Raw genomic sequence first — 11,618 nt, 5'->3', positions numbered from 1 at the left:
CTTATTTTTCTTGCCTTTTGAATTGACAAGCAATTCTGTATAAGTTGACCAGCCCTAATCCGAAAATCTGAAATCTCAAATGCATCAAAATCTAAAACATTCTGAATACCAACATGATGACACAATTTTGAGGGTTCAACATATATAAACTTTATTTCATGCACAAAATTATTAAAAAGATTGTATAACTTCTATAAAGTTTCTCTGTGGAGAATAATGTTTATTGTGGGATAATTTTTGATATATATTATAAATCAAGTAACGAGATTTCTATTTCTAGTTTTATGGGACATGTAACTGTTTTTACTTACTATTATTTGCAAAAGGTGTTGAAATGTATTGTTTTTTCTGTGTCTAGCAAGATACTCATTTTTTTTCTCTCCTTAGTCCATTAATTTCATGAATAACTTTGAAATAATTTTTATATCATTATTTCCTGGAAATATTCACTTTGATTATAATGAATTTATTAATTTGTTTATTTGTACTGGGGACTGAACTCAGGGCTTCATGCATGTTAAGCATGCACTCTATCACTGAGCCTTGATGTATTTTTAAAATACATTAACTATCTTATATTAGACAAAAGTGCCAAAAACATGCATTGGAGAAAAGATAGCCTCTTCAACAAATGGTGCTGGGAAAACTGGAAATCCATAGGCAACAAAATGAAATTAAATCCCTATCTCTCACCATGCACAAACTCAACTCAAAATAGATCAAGGACTTAGGATTAAAACCAGAGACCTTGCATCTAATAGAAGAAAAAGTAGGCCCTAATCGCCATCATGTGGGATTAGGTCCCAACTTCCTTAATAAGACTCCTGTGGCACAAGAATTAAAAACAAGAATCAATAAATGGGATGGACTCAAACTAAAAAGTTTCTTCTCAGCAAAAGAAACAATCTGTGAGGTGAAAAGAGAACCTATGTCTTAGGATCAAATCTTTACCCCTCACACATCAGATAGAGCACTAATCTCTAGAGTATATAAAGAACTCAAAAAGTTAAACACCAAATAAACAAATAACCCAGTCAATAAATGGGCCAAGGACCTGAACAGACACTTCTCAGTTGATGATATACAATCAATCAACAAATATATGAAAAAATGTTCATTAAAACTAGCAATTAGAGAAATGCAAATCAAAACCACTCGAGGATTTCATCTCACTCCAATCAGAATGGCACCTATTAAGAATACAAATAACAATAAGGGTTGGCGAGGATGTGGGGGAAAAGGCACACTCATATATTGCTAGTGGGACTGCATATTGGTGCAGCCAATATGGAAAGCAGTATGTAGATTTCTTAGAAAATTGGGAATGGAACCATTTGACCTCGGTCTATACCCAAAAAACTTAAAAACAGCATACTACAGGGACATAGCCCTATCAATATTTATAGCAGCACAATTCACAATAGCTAAATTGTGGAACCATCCAAGAGGCCCTTCAATAGATGAATGGATAAAATAATGTGGCATATATACACAATGAAATATTGTTTAGCAATAAAATAGAGTAAAATCATGGCATTTGCAGGTAAATAGATGGAGTTAGAGAAGATAATGCTAAGTGAAGTTAGCCAATCCCCCCAAAATGAATGCTGAATGTTTTCTCTGATATAAGGAGGGTGATTCTTAGTGGGATAGGGAGAGGGAGCATGGGAAGAATAGACAAAACTCTAGATAGGGCAGAGGGGTTAGAGGGGATGTTGTTGTACTTAACAGTGGTGACTGGAAGAAGTGTCTTTCCTGCTAAGGGCAGGGAGCAGGACAGGTGTCTCTAGGTGGCAAGAGAAAAAGGAGGTTCTAGGTTGGTGAGGCTGTGGTCCCCTCAGGTTTTTGTTCTGATTTGAAAGTTCGTTGAACATTCTAGGTACTTATCTCTTGCTTATTTTTTATTGTTGCAAATAGCTTCTCTCAATCTGTTACTGGCTTGTTAATTTTGACAGCAGTGTCATTTGCACTGGGATTAGAAATGATGGTGGAATGTGATGGTCATGATTATCCAAAGTACAGGTATGAAGACACAAATGGTGTGAATATACTTTGTATACAACCAGAGATATGAAAAATTGTGCTTTATATGTGTAATAAGAATTATAATGAATTCTGCTGTCATATATAAATAAAAAAGTGACAATAAATAAATAAATAAATATCTTAAAAAATACATCATCAGGTTCCATTAACAAATACTCTGGGATGGGGAGGGGTGGTGCATGTGTAGTCCTATATATGCTCCAGAAATGAAAGGAATCTTTCAAATTATCATTTGCCTACTTTAGAATCAAGGTTATAGGGGCATCATACAAAGTTGGATTGCTTTGTTTCTCTCTTCATCCCAGAACAACTGGCATATGATTGATTTTATATATATATATATAGTTTGAAGTTTAATAACACTCTCCTGTAAAACTTTTTTTGAGTTTTGAGCATTATTGAAACATATATGAATTTGGGAAAACAAATAGTATTTTAATTAAAAAAATAATGATTATCATATACATTTTTTCTTCTACCAGTTGTGCTTTATTTATCAAAATTTTATTAATCATATGTTTTCAAATATTTTTCTATACTAGCCTATAACAGTCTTTTATTGTTTTAAAATCCCTATTGCAATTACTATGTATAATTATAATGCACTAATAATATGAAAAAAATAAATAAATAACAATAAGCCCTATTGTATCTTTGGTTCTTCTTCTTTTTTTTTTTTTTTTTTGATCATTTTGTATTTTTTATTTGTAGCTCCTCTTCTTGCCTTTAAAATTTGGATATTTTTTCCAGAGACTTATCAGATATATATAAACTTTTTCACAAAACCAACTGTTTGCTTTGTCAATTTCTGCTTTTTTAGAGTTTCTTTTGTTGATAATCTTTGCCATCGTTTTTATTTTCTCTTTCCTTCTTAGTTCTATGGGTTTATTCAACTGCATCTGCTCTTTTTCTAACATTTGAGTTTGAAAACTTAGCTCATTTGTTTTTGTTCCTTCTGGCTTTTTGATAAATGTATTTAAAGTAATAAATCTCTCTCAAAGAAGTGATTTAGTTATGTCTCACAAATTTTGATATATGGCACTCTTATTCATTCCTAAGTATTTCATACTTTTCCTGATGATTCCACTTTAACCAAAGGGTTGTTAATTAGTCTTCTTTTGGTTTCCAGGCATGTGAGACTTTTAAAAGCTCTTCTTTTGTTATCAGCTCCTAATTTCATAGTGCTGTGGTCAGAGAGTATACTCCGGGTGGTGATGTTGGTTCTTTGGAATTTAGTGGAGCTTCCTTTGTCACTCAAGTTCAATGTTGACTTTTGAGAATGTTGCATGTGTTCTTTAAAAGAATATGTGCTCTGTTTTATTAGGTGTGAAATATGTGTGCTCAGGCTTATTAAATTGTGGAATTCAGATCTGCCGTATCTTTTCATTTTTTTTTTTTTTGTTGGTGGGATTGGTCTCATAGAGGAGTGTGTTAAAATCACTAAATTTAAAAAAAATGCAATCTAGTACTGTCATGTATAACTAATGAGAACAAATTAAAATTTTTTAAATGACTCATTTTATTTATCCAGTAGTTGTGTCGAAGTTTTATAATTTATGTATTTCCAGTCTTTATTATGGTTATCATTGTATTATCTTTTTTATTGTTCATTTTAATGATATATGGTATCTCTTTGCTCCTTTTGATGAAATTTACCTTTAAATCCATTTTGTCTGCTAAAATTGATGCTGTTGCTTTGTTCTTGGTACATGTTTGCATGATATGTATTTTTTAAAAATGTTTATTTTTATATTCTGAGTATAAACAAGGATATTCCTACCACAACAGAAGGACATAAAAATCAATAAAATATGGTCACAGAGCTGCTTCCAGCTCAGGCAATAGAATATTAGCTCCCTGTGTGCTTCTCCTTGATCCAAGTACTCTCTCTTCAGGAAAAGGTAACCCGAATTTTACCCTATGGTTTATTCTTTTTCTTTATATTTTTCATATATTCACGTATCCCCAAATAGTAAATCATACGGTTTTCATAATTTTGATATTATACATATCTTTCTGTAAGTTGAATTTTTGTTCATAATTATTTTAATGACTCATATTTTATGTCAAAATAATATTAACTCATTAATTTTTACTTCTTAATAGAACTCCACAATCATAATATGATTTATGTATAATGTGCACATATAAAATATATGTTGCATTTTATTTATCTATTTTTCCATTACTGTTTAGCTTTTGGTTTCCTTGGGTTATTTCAAGCATTGCTGTCTTTAAAATTCTTAACTATCTCTCCTCTTACAAATATGTGCAAGACTTCTATCTTGTTTGAGAATTAAAAGACTGAGAAAGACTTGGGTCATAATTGCTGGGTATGAAATTCCTCAAAATCATGCACATCCTCAAAATAATACAAATAATAGAGTTTCTCAGTCCATGTATTTTAATGTATCTTTCAAGAATTATTTTTCTCTATTTTGGAAAATTTCATCAATTCTGTCTTCTGTATCATTAGTTTTCTCTTTAGCAGTCTAATTTACTATTTAATCCATCTGCCAAATTTTTCATTCTTGGAATTTTTAGTTTGTAAAAGTTCCATTGGATTCATTAGTAAAATCTGATTAACTTCTTCTATAAACTTTGGTCTTACTAATTTTTAAAGTCTAATTTTTATATCTTTAAACTTGGAAATATTGGGGGATGATATTGGCTAAATTATACTGTGTGCATGTATGAATATACAACAATGAATCCCACCATTGCAAACAATTATAATGCATATAATATTTTAATAAAATATGAAAAAAACAAGGAAACACTTTTTCATTTTCCTTTTGTTATGATTTCAATATCTAAAATATTTTTCAGGTGTGATTTTGATGTCTTTTTTTCTGAGGCTTGATATAATAAAGACAAAAGAAACAGTTGCTGTAGGAGATTTAATCAAAGAAATGGGCTTATTTCTGGGATGAGATTGTAGACATGGAGCTAGAGGGATTAAGCCCAGGAATTTGGCTTAACGAGAAGCACAAAGGCCCCAAGCTAGGGCTTTCTATCTTTTTTCTTTCTTTATGATATCAACATTGAAAAACACAAAATGGGCCAGTCATTTATCTCTCAGACTGATCCTCTGACAAGCAATCATCTTTCAGAATCTGGAATGCTACCTGCTTTTCCAACTTTATTGAAGAACCTAGAAAGACATCAGATGTGTAGAGCCTGAGATTGATCTCATTTTCTATTTGCACATGGAGAAGTTTGTCATTTTCATGCTTGCTATATCTTGCCATACCCTTGGAATTGTACTAGAGAAATATCACATTCTCCCTCTCTGCTAATTAGGCAGCAGAAAGAATCAGGGCTCTGAGAAAAAGGAAGATGCTTTATGGGAAACAAAATACAAGTGGAATTGTAAGCAAAACAAGTGAATTGCCTGTCCAATAGTCTTTTCTCCCTTGTCCTTTCAAAGAACCCTAATAACTCCAGCTTTCTAACTTCTGAGTATCATTGCTCTTCAGGGAAGACTATGACAGTTTCCTCATTCTTAAAAGAGATATAAGAAAAAATTTTCCACTACTCTCCAGTTAGGGGTGTCCTGTCTGGATGAGATGCCTGGAACTACTACAGCCAACTTATGACCATGAGACCAAGGAGGCTGAAGAAGAAGCCAACCTGTGGAAGGAAAACATAGAGGTGAGAAGAAAGAGTCCTTGATCTGGTTTGCTCTGTGAACTTCCTGCATTGGAAAATAAATCCTCTTATTTTTAGAAACTCCAGAGTCAGCGTTGTCTGTAACTTGCAATCAAAATATTTGAACTGATTCAGTTTTAGGAGAGAATACTTCAGAATCAGAGCCATAGAATAGAAGAGAGCTAAGAGATTGTCTAATGCCCAAGACTTTCCAGATAAGGAAACTGATCCTGGGTGCATGGCTAATACTGGCACCACCATTAATACTAGATTTGACTATGTGGCTATTTTGGCCAGTCACTGTGATAATTTGACCATTTAATTCATGCTTGAAGAATTAATGCATGATTTTACAACTTATTTCTTCTGCAAGAAAAGATTATTCCTTCAACCTGGCCCAGAGAAGACTGGTGGAACAAAGCAGAGCTGCAGCCTTCCTATCTTATTAAGGACAGTAAGTATGGGTAAAAATACAAGAAATTGTGTTTTGGGGAGGGTGATGAGTGTTACTATAGTGATTGTTTCATTATAGTGAAGGCTGATGAGTACATTAAAGTTAATTCATAATTCATTAATTGCTTTCCCCTAGAACTATTTAAGTTGGGTTTCTGTCATTTTTAGCCAACTCTATTATATTGCTTTAATTTGTTAAAGAAATGACCTTCACCTTTTCCTCCAGAGTTGGAGGAGAGACATCGTTTTATTTATCATTGCATCCCCAGGGTCAAGGTTGTCATGTGCTCACTATATTTCTGCATTTTAATTATTAGGTCCCTACTTCTATGATCAAGTCATTCAAGATAGAAGCAGGGGATGGAGCTTCAGTAGCTCCATATTAGAGTTATTCTCAATCAGTTATGAACAATCCATGCTTCCATCTCCACTAACCTAATCTGTCTGATTACAATTAAGAAATAGCAAAGTGGCTTCAGGCCAAGGAGTTCTGCCAATGTGCCAGAGAATCTGGGACAAAGAAGCGCAAACTGGAGACAGACATCAACCAAGCTTTCTGGGCTCTTCTGAAGCACCCATTGTTCTATATGGAAACCTGACAGTTACTGATTTTTCAGCTGAGGGTGGTTTATTCTGGTTTTCAGATTAAAGTGAATATTTGGGAGCTATCAAGAAGTTCAAACCTTCTGTGAATAACAGATGGGGAAAGATGAGAAAGTTCAAGAAGATAATCAGTGGCAGTGTGGTCCTGGTGGATGGATGATGTAAGAGCTGAGGAACAAGCCCAAGAGGGAGGACCTCATTGGCTCAGCCAATAACCTTGGAGAGGAGTTGGCTCCAGTGCCTTCGCTGTGGTCTGGTGGGCACTAGGACAAAACAGAGAGCAGCACTATCCTCCAGGCATGCCAACTCCAGGCAACCAATTTTTGTGGAAGAAAGACAGGATCAAGCCATGTGCCGTGGTGCACACCTGTAATCCCAGTAATTTGGGAGGCTGAGGCCGGAGGATCACAAATTCAAAGCCAGCCTTAGAAATTTAGCAGGTCCCTGAGCAACTTAGCAAGACCCTATCTCAAAATACATAAGTAAATAAATAAGGGCTGGGGATGTGGTTCAATGGTTACACATCTCTGTATTTAAGTCCTGGTACCAAAAAAGAAAAAGAAAAAAGGAAGGAAGGAAGGAGGGAGGGAGGGAGGCGGGATAGTAGAGGATAGGAAAGATAACAGAATACAAACAACAGTCACTAGTATGGCAATATGTAAAAATGTGGATGTGTAACCTATGTGATTCTGCAATCTGTATACGGGGTAAAAATGGGAGTTCATAACGCACTTGAATCAAATGTATGAAATATGATATGTCAAGAGCTTTGTAATGTTTTGAACAACCAATTAAAAAAATGTTTAATAATGTCTTTATTTCACTTTAACCCTTAAGAAAATTCTCTCTGAATGCAGAGAAAATGTTGGTGATTATCTTCCCTTGGCATATTGAAAATATCATCACAATAATGTAGTTTCTTCCTAATTGATTATTCGGCTGTCTAAATATTCCTTCTGAAATGTCATTCTCATGCTTCGGATTTTGGGGCTTCTTGAATGTCTGGCTTGTGTTTTCCATGAACACTAGAAAATTTTTAGCCATAATATTCATGTAATGAAACACTATATTGTAGAAAAATAAAGCTTTATATAAATACATGAGTAATCCCTAGAACTTGTACATGATTTCACTTATATCAATATTTAAAGCAGGCAAAATATAGAATAAAATAAATTATAAAATAAAATTATGGCTAGATTCCATAAATTCAAGGATAATGCTAAAAAAGGAAAAACAGAATGTGATTAGTAAGGAGCCCTTGGTGTGGGGTTTTCTGTGGCATGGACAAAATTTAATATTTTGATCTGTTTTAGAGCTTATACTCTTTCCTTTAAATAATTTAAGATATGAATGTATGTTTCATGCCTTTTCTAGTCCAGGTATTATTTTACCAATATAACATCCCCACCACACACACACACACACACACACACACACACACACACAGAAAATAACAAGGGGANGAAGGAGGGAGGGAGGGGGAGAGGGAGGGAGGGAAGGAAGGAAGGAAGGAAGGAAGGAAGGAAGGAAGGAAGGAAGGGACACTTCTCAGAATAATGTTGTATAAATACGTTGAACATACCCAAACAGGATTTAAAATGAAAGCAGTGATATTAAAACAGTTATCATGTGAAAGATAAAAATTTCTTTAGTCATGAGTTAGATAAGATTTTGAAGTGATTCTAAAACCAAACATTATCAAAGTAGTGATGAGTATGAATGATGCATTTAGACACCTGCAACAGCTGGCACATGGCATGAAACTATCTGTGAATTCTAGTGATGACAAAGTCAAGGAGCCACTAATGGTAATGTGATTTATTGTCTATATCCAAAATACAAGGACACTCTACACTTCAGTTAGAAGATTCTAAAAATAGAGATGTACTTTTTTACTTTTCCACATTCTTGCACCCCCTGAATTCTACCCTCAGATGGGAGTCATCATCTTTTGGGTGAAAATTCTGGGTTTAGAGATAATTCACTTGCATTCAAACAAAAATATATAGTCTCTTCATGAGGTCCCACTCACCCTATCAATTCAGAACCAAAAGACCAATTTACTCAGAGTTTGGCTTAAGGAGGAAAGCTGTTACCTGTTTTGTTGCCCTAGCTCATTGTGCCAGGGGACCAGAACGGGCTTTGAATGTGCATGACCTGGGTTAGCAGTCATCACTTCTCTCACAGCATCACATAAAGCCTGGAGGCACCGATGGGACCTGCTCTGTGCTCTCCAGCTCAGTGGGCCTGGGAGCCGTCCCAGCAGGAGCAATGGCACTAATCTCTGCCCCCACCTGTCTCCAAACCCTACCTGAATCTGTCTCCCACCTTCTCTTGAGTCTGTGAAGCTGTATTTCCATCTGAGGACCATTATGCCCCTGCAGGGATGAGAGAAGTTAAGGGTAGGAAACCAACCTACCCACCTAAGATATGCTGGACATTGATTAGCATATTGCATACACTTTCACCCTAACCCTGTGACATGGGTGATACTGCCCATCTTGAAGATGCAGACACAGAGCCTGGAAGGCTCTAACTATATTGCATAAGGTGAAACTCAGGTTGGTGGAGCCCAGATTTCCTGCATGCAGATTCAAAACTTTAAGCATCTCTTTGAAACAGCTTATTCCAAATTTGAGTAGTTCTGAATCTCCAAAAGTTCTTCTTTATTCCGAGTTTTAACCCAGGAAAAGGATTATTGGTATTAATTATAGCTGTATTTAATGACAGAGTGCTCATTTCTTTATGCATTTCATATTATCATTGAAGGTCTCTTAGGTGCAAGCACCAGAGATATAGAAGAGAAAAAAACATAGCCCTTTCTCCCTTCAATCTCACATTCTGGTGGAAGAAAAATAGGGTACAAGAAGTTGTCAAGTAAGTATACAGAATATCAGATTGTTGACAGAATTCTGGAGAACAATAGAATCAACACTCCGTACCTTCAAGTTTTACATCTATAATTTCAACAACCTTCGATCAAAAATATTCAAAAACATTGCATCTGTACTGAAGATGTATAGACTGTTTTATCTTGTCATTATTCCATGAAAAATACAGTATAACAACTATTTATATAGCATTTACATTATGTTAGTACCATTTTGTGCTGTTTAACCTTTGGAATAGTACCCTGTGTAGCAGTAATCTAGAGATGATTTAAAGTATATGGATGTATGTACATAGATAACATGCAAATATAACACCATTTCATATAATAGACTTGAGCATGCATGGCTGTTAGTATCTGTAGTATGTACTGAAATCAGTCCCCTGATGTACTGATCAGACTGATAGATACAACTATTGGGGATGCCCTGGTGGTCATGATGGTCTTCTCTTAGGAAGGTGATATTTGAATGGAAATCTGCAGGAGTGAGGGAGTAAGAAGAATCTCACACACGGGGAAACCATAGCCAAAGCAGGGAAGTTTGTCACAGGACAGTAAGAAAGGCAATGGGACAGAAGCAGAGAGAGCAAGGAAGAAAATGGCTGATATTTGGCCCAAATGCAGCTATTTAGGAACACTAATCATTTAACTATTGAAAAACTTGCACCCTGTTTGATAAACCACCACTCTTCTGAGCTTTCAAGTCCTATGTTGCCATCTGTTTGGCCACATCAATGCTTCCTCTCCACCTGGTAACTCTTCATAGCCAGCACCTACCAGAGGAGCTCCTGGCAGAGCTGGAAACTTCAGGACCCTCCTCCAACTATACAATCTGTACCCGTTTAGAATTGGTCAGCATCAATGCTGAACCATTTTGTGCTGTTTAACCTTTGGATTAGTACCCTCTGTAGCAGACAAAATTGGAGAGAGAACTGGGATCCAGGTCAGATGGTGAGGAGGTTGCTCTTTACTTTGAGCAACGTGGAGGCCCCTCGGTAGCTCTGAATAGAGGAGCAGCATGGGTAGCTTCCATGTGCAAATGGCCACTCTAGCTGTGAGGTGGAGAATGTTGAGGACAGACTGTAAGGAAGCCGGGGACTGAAGCAGAGAGGTCAGTGAGTTGCTGTACTAATCCTGCAGAGAAGGCAGCAGCTAAGGAGTGTTGAAACTGGTGAGAAGTGATCAGATTCTGGATATAGTATGAAAGCAGAGCTGATGGTATTTGCGGATGGTACAAATGTGGGGCATAAAAGGGAGAGAGAAAAGGAATGATGATGTCAATGTTTTTGATCTGAGCAACTGAAAGGATGGAATTTCCATCAGCAAAAATGGGAAAAACTGTGGGTGGCCTTTAAATCTTTGTCTGTTTGGCACTTTGATGAAAGATGGACCTTTCATACTGAGTAAGGAACTAGAGGGTTGAGATAATTCAAGGTTTTGGACCTAAGCAATTGGAAAGCAAAGGTTGCTATTTTCAGTCATGGGAATCATGCAGGAGGAATCTGGTTTAGGACATATTAAATTTGAGATAAAATTAAGTAGTCATATAATGTTCAATAGGCATTTAGACACTCAAGTCTGGGATTTATGTTTAAAACCCTGAGACGGGAGGACATAGCAGTGCACACCCATAACCCCCAGCTACTGAAGCTGAGGCAGGAGACCACAAGTTCAAGGCCAACCTGGGAAACTTAGGCCTTGTCTCAAACAAAAGTATAAAGTATGGGAACATAGCTCAGTGGTAGAGTATGCGGAGGCTGCCAGTGCCTCGCCAGGGAGTCCTTCTTCCTGCCCAAGTAGGGTTAAGCCACAGGAGAAAATACGCCAGAAATAATTAGTGAAAAACAAAAGACACAGAGTCAGAATTATAGTTTTGAAGTAGAGGGCCTGATAGATCCAGTCCACACAGGAGCTGGAGCTGGACAATTAGAAAATGGGTCCTGTGGTTTATTTAAGTGGGTACATCAAAGGC

At 36.1% G+C, this 11,618-nt stretch overlaps 1 long non-coding RNA gene across 2 annotated transcripts; it reads left to right on the top strand.

Annotated features, from left to right (window-relative positions):
• The first annotated feature begins 5,585 nt into the window (after nucleotides 1–5,585).
• Nucleotides 5,586–7,175, top strand: LOC125611867. 2 transcript variants are annotated; one of them, XR_007342102.1, is made up of 3 exons: nucleotides 5,586–5,700; nucleotides 6,071–6,151; nucleotides 6,468–7,175. It is a non-coding gene; the product is annotated as an uncharacterized LOC125611867 (long non-coding RNA). The 2 variants fall into 2 exon arrangements; XR_007342103.1 differs by having other exon boundaries at nucleotides 5,592–5,700; nucleotides 6,076–6,151.
• The last annotated feature ends 4,443 nt before the right edge of the window (nucleotides 7,176–11,618 follow it).

Source organism: Marmota marmota, unplaced genomic scaffold (assembly GCF_001458135.2).
Source record: "Marmota marmota marmota unplaced genomic scaffold, marMar, whole genome shotgun sequence".
Classification (NCBI taxonomy): domain Eukaryota; kingdom Metazoa; phylum Chordata; class Mammalia; order Rodentia; family Sciuridae; genus Marmota; species Marmota marmota.
This window is presented reverse-complemented; position numbering and strand designations above follow the sequence as displayed.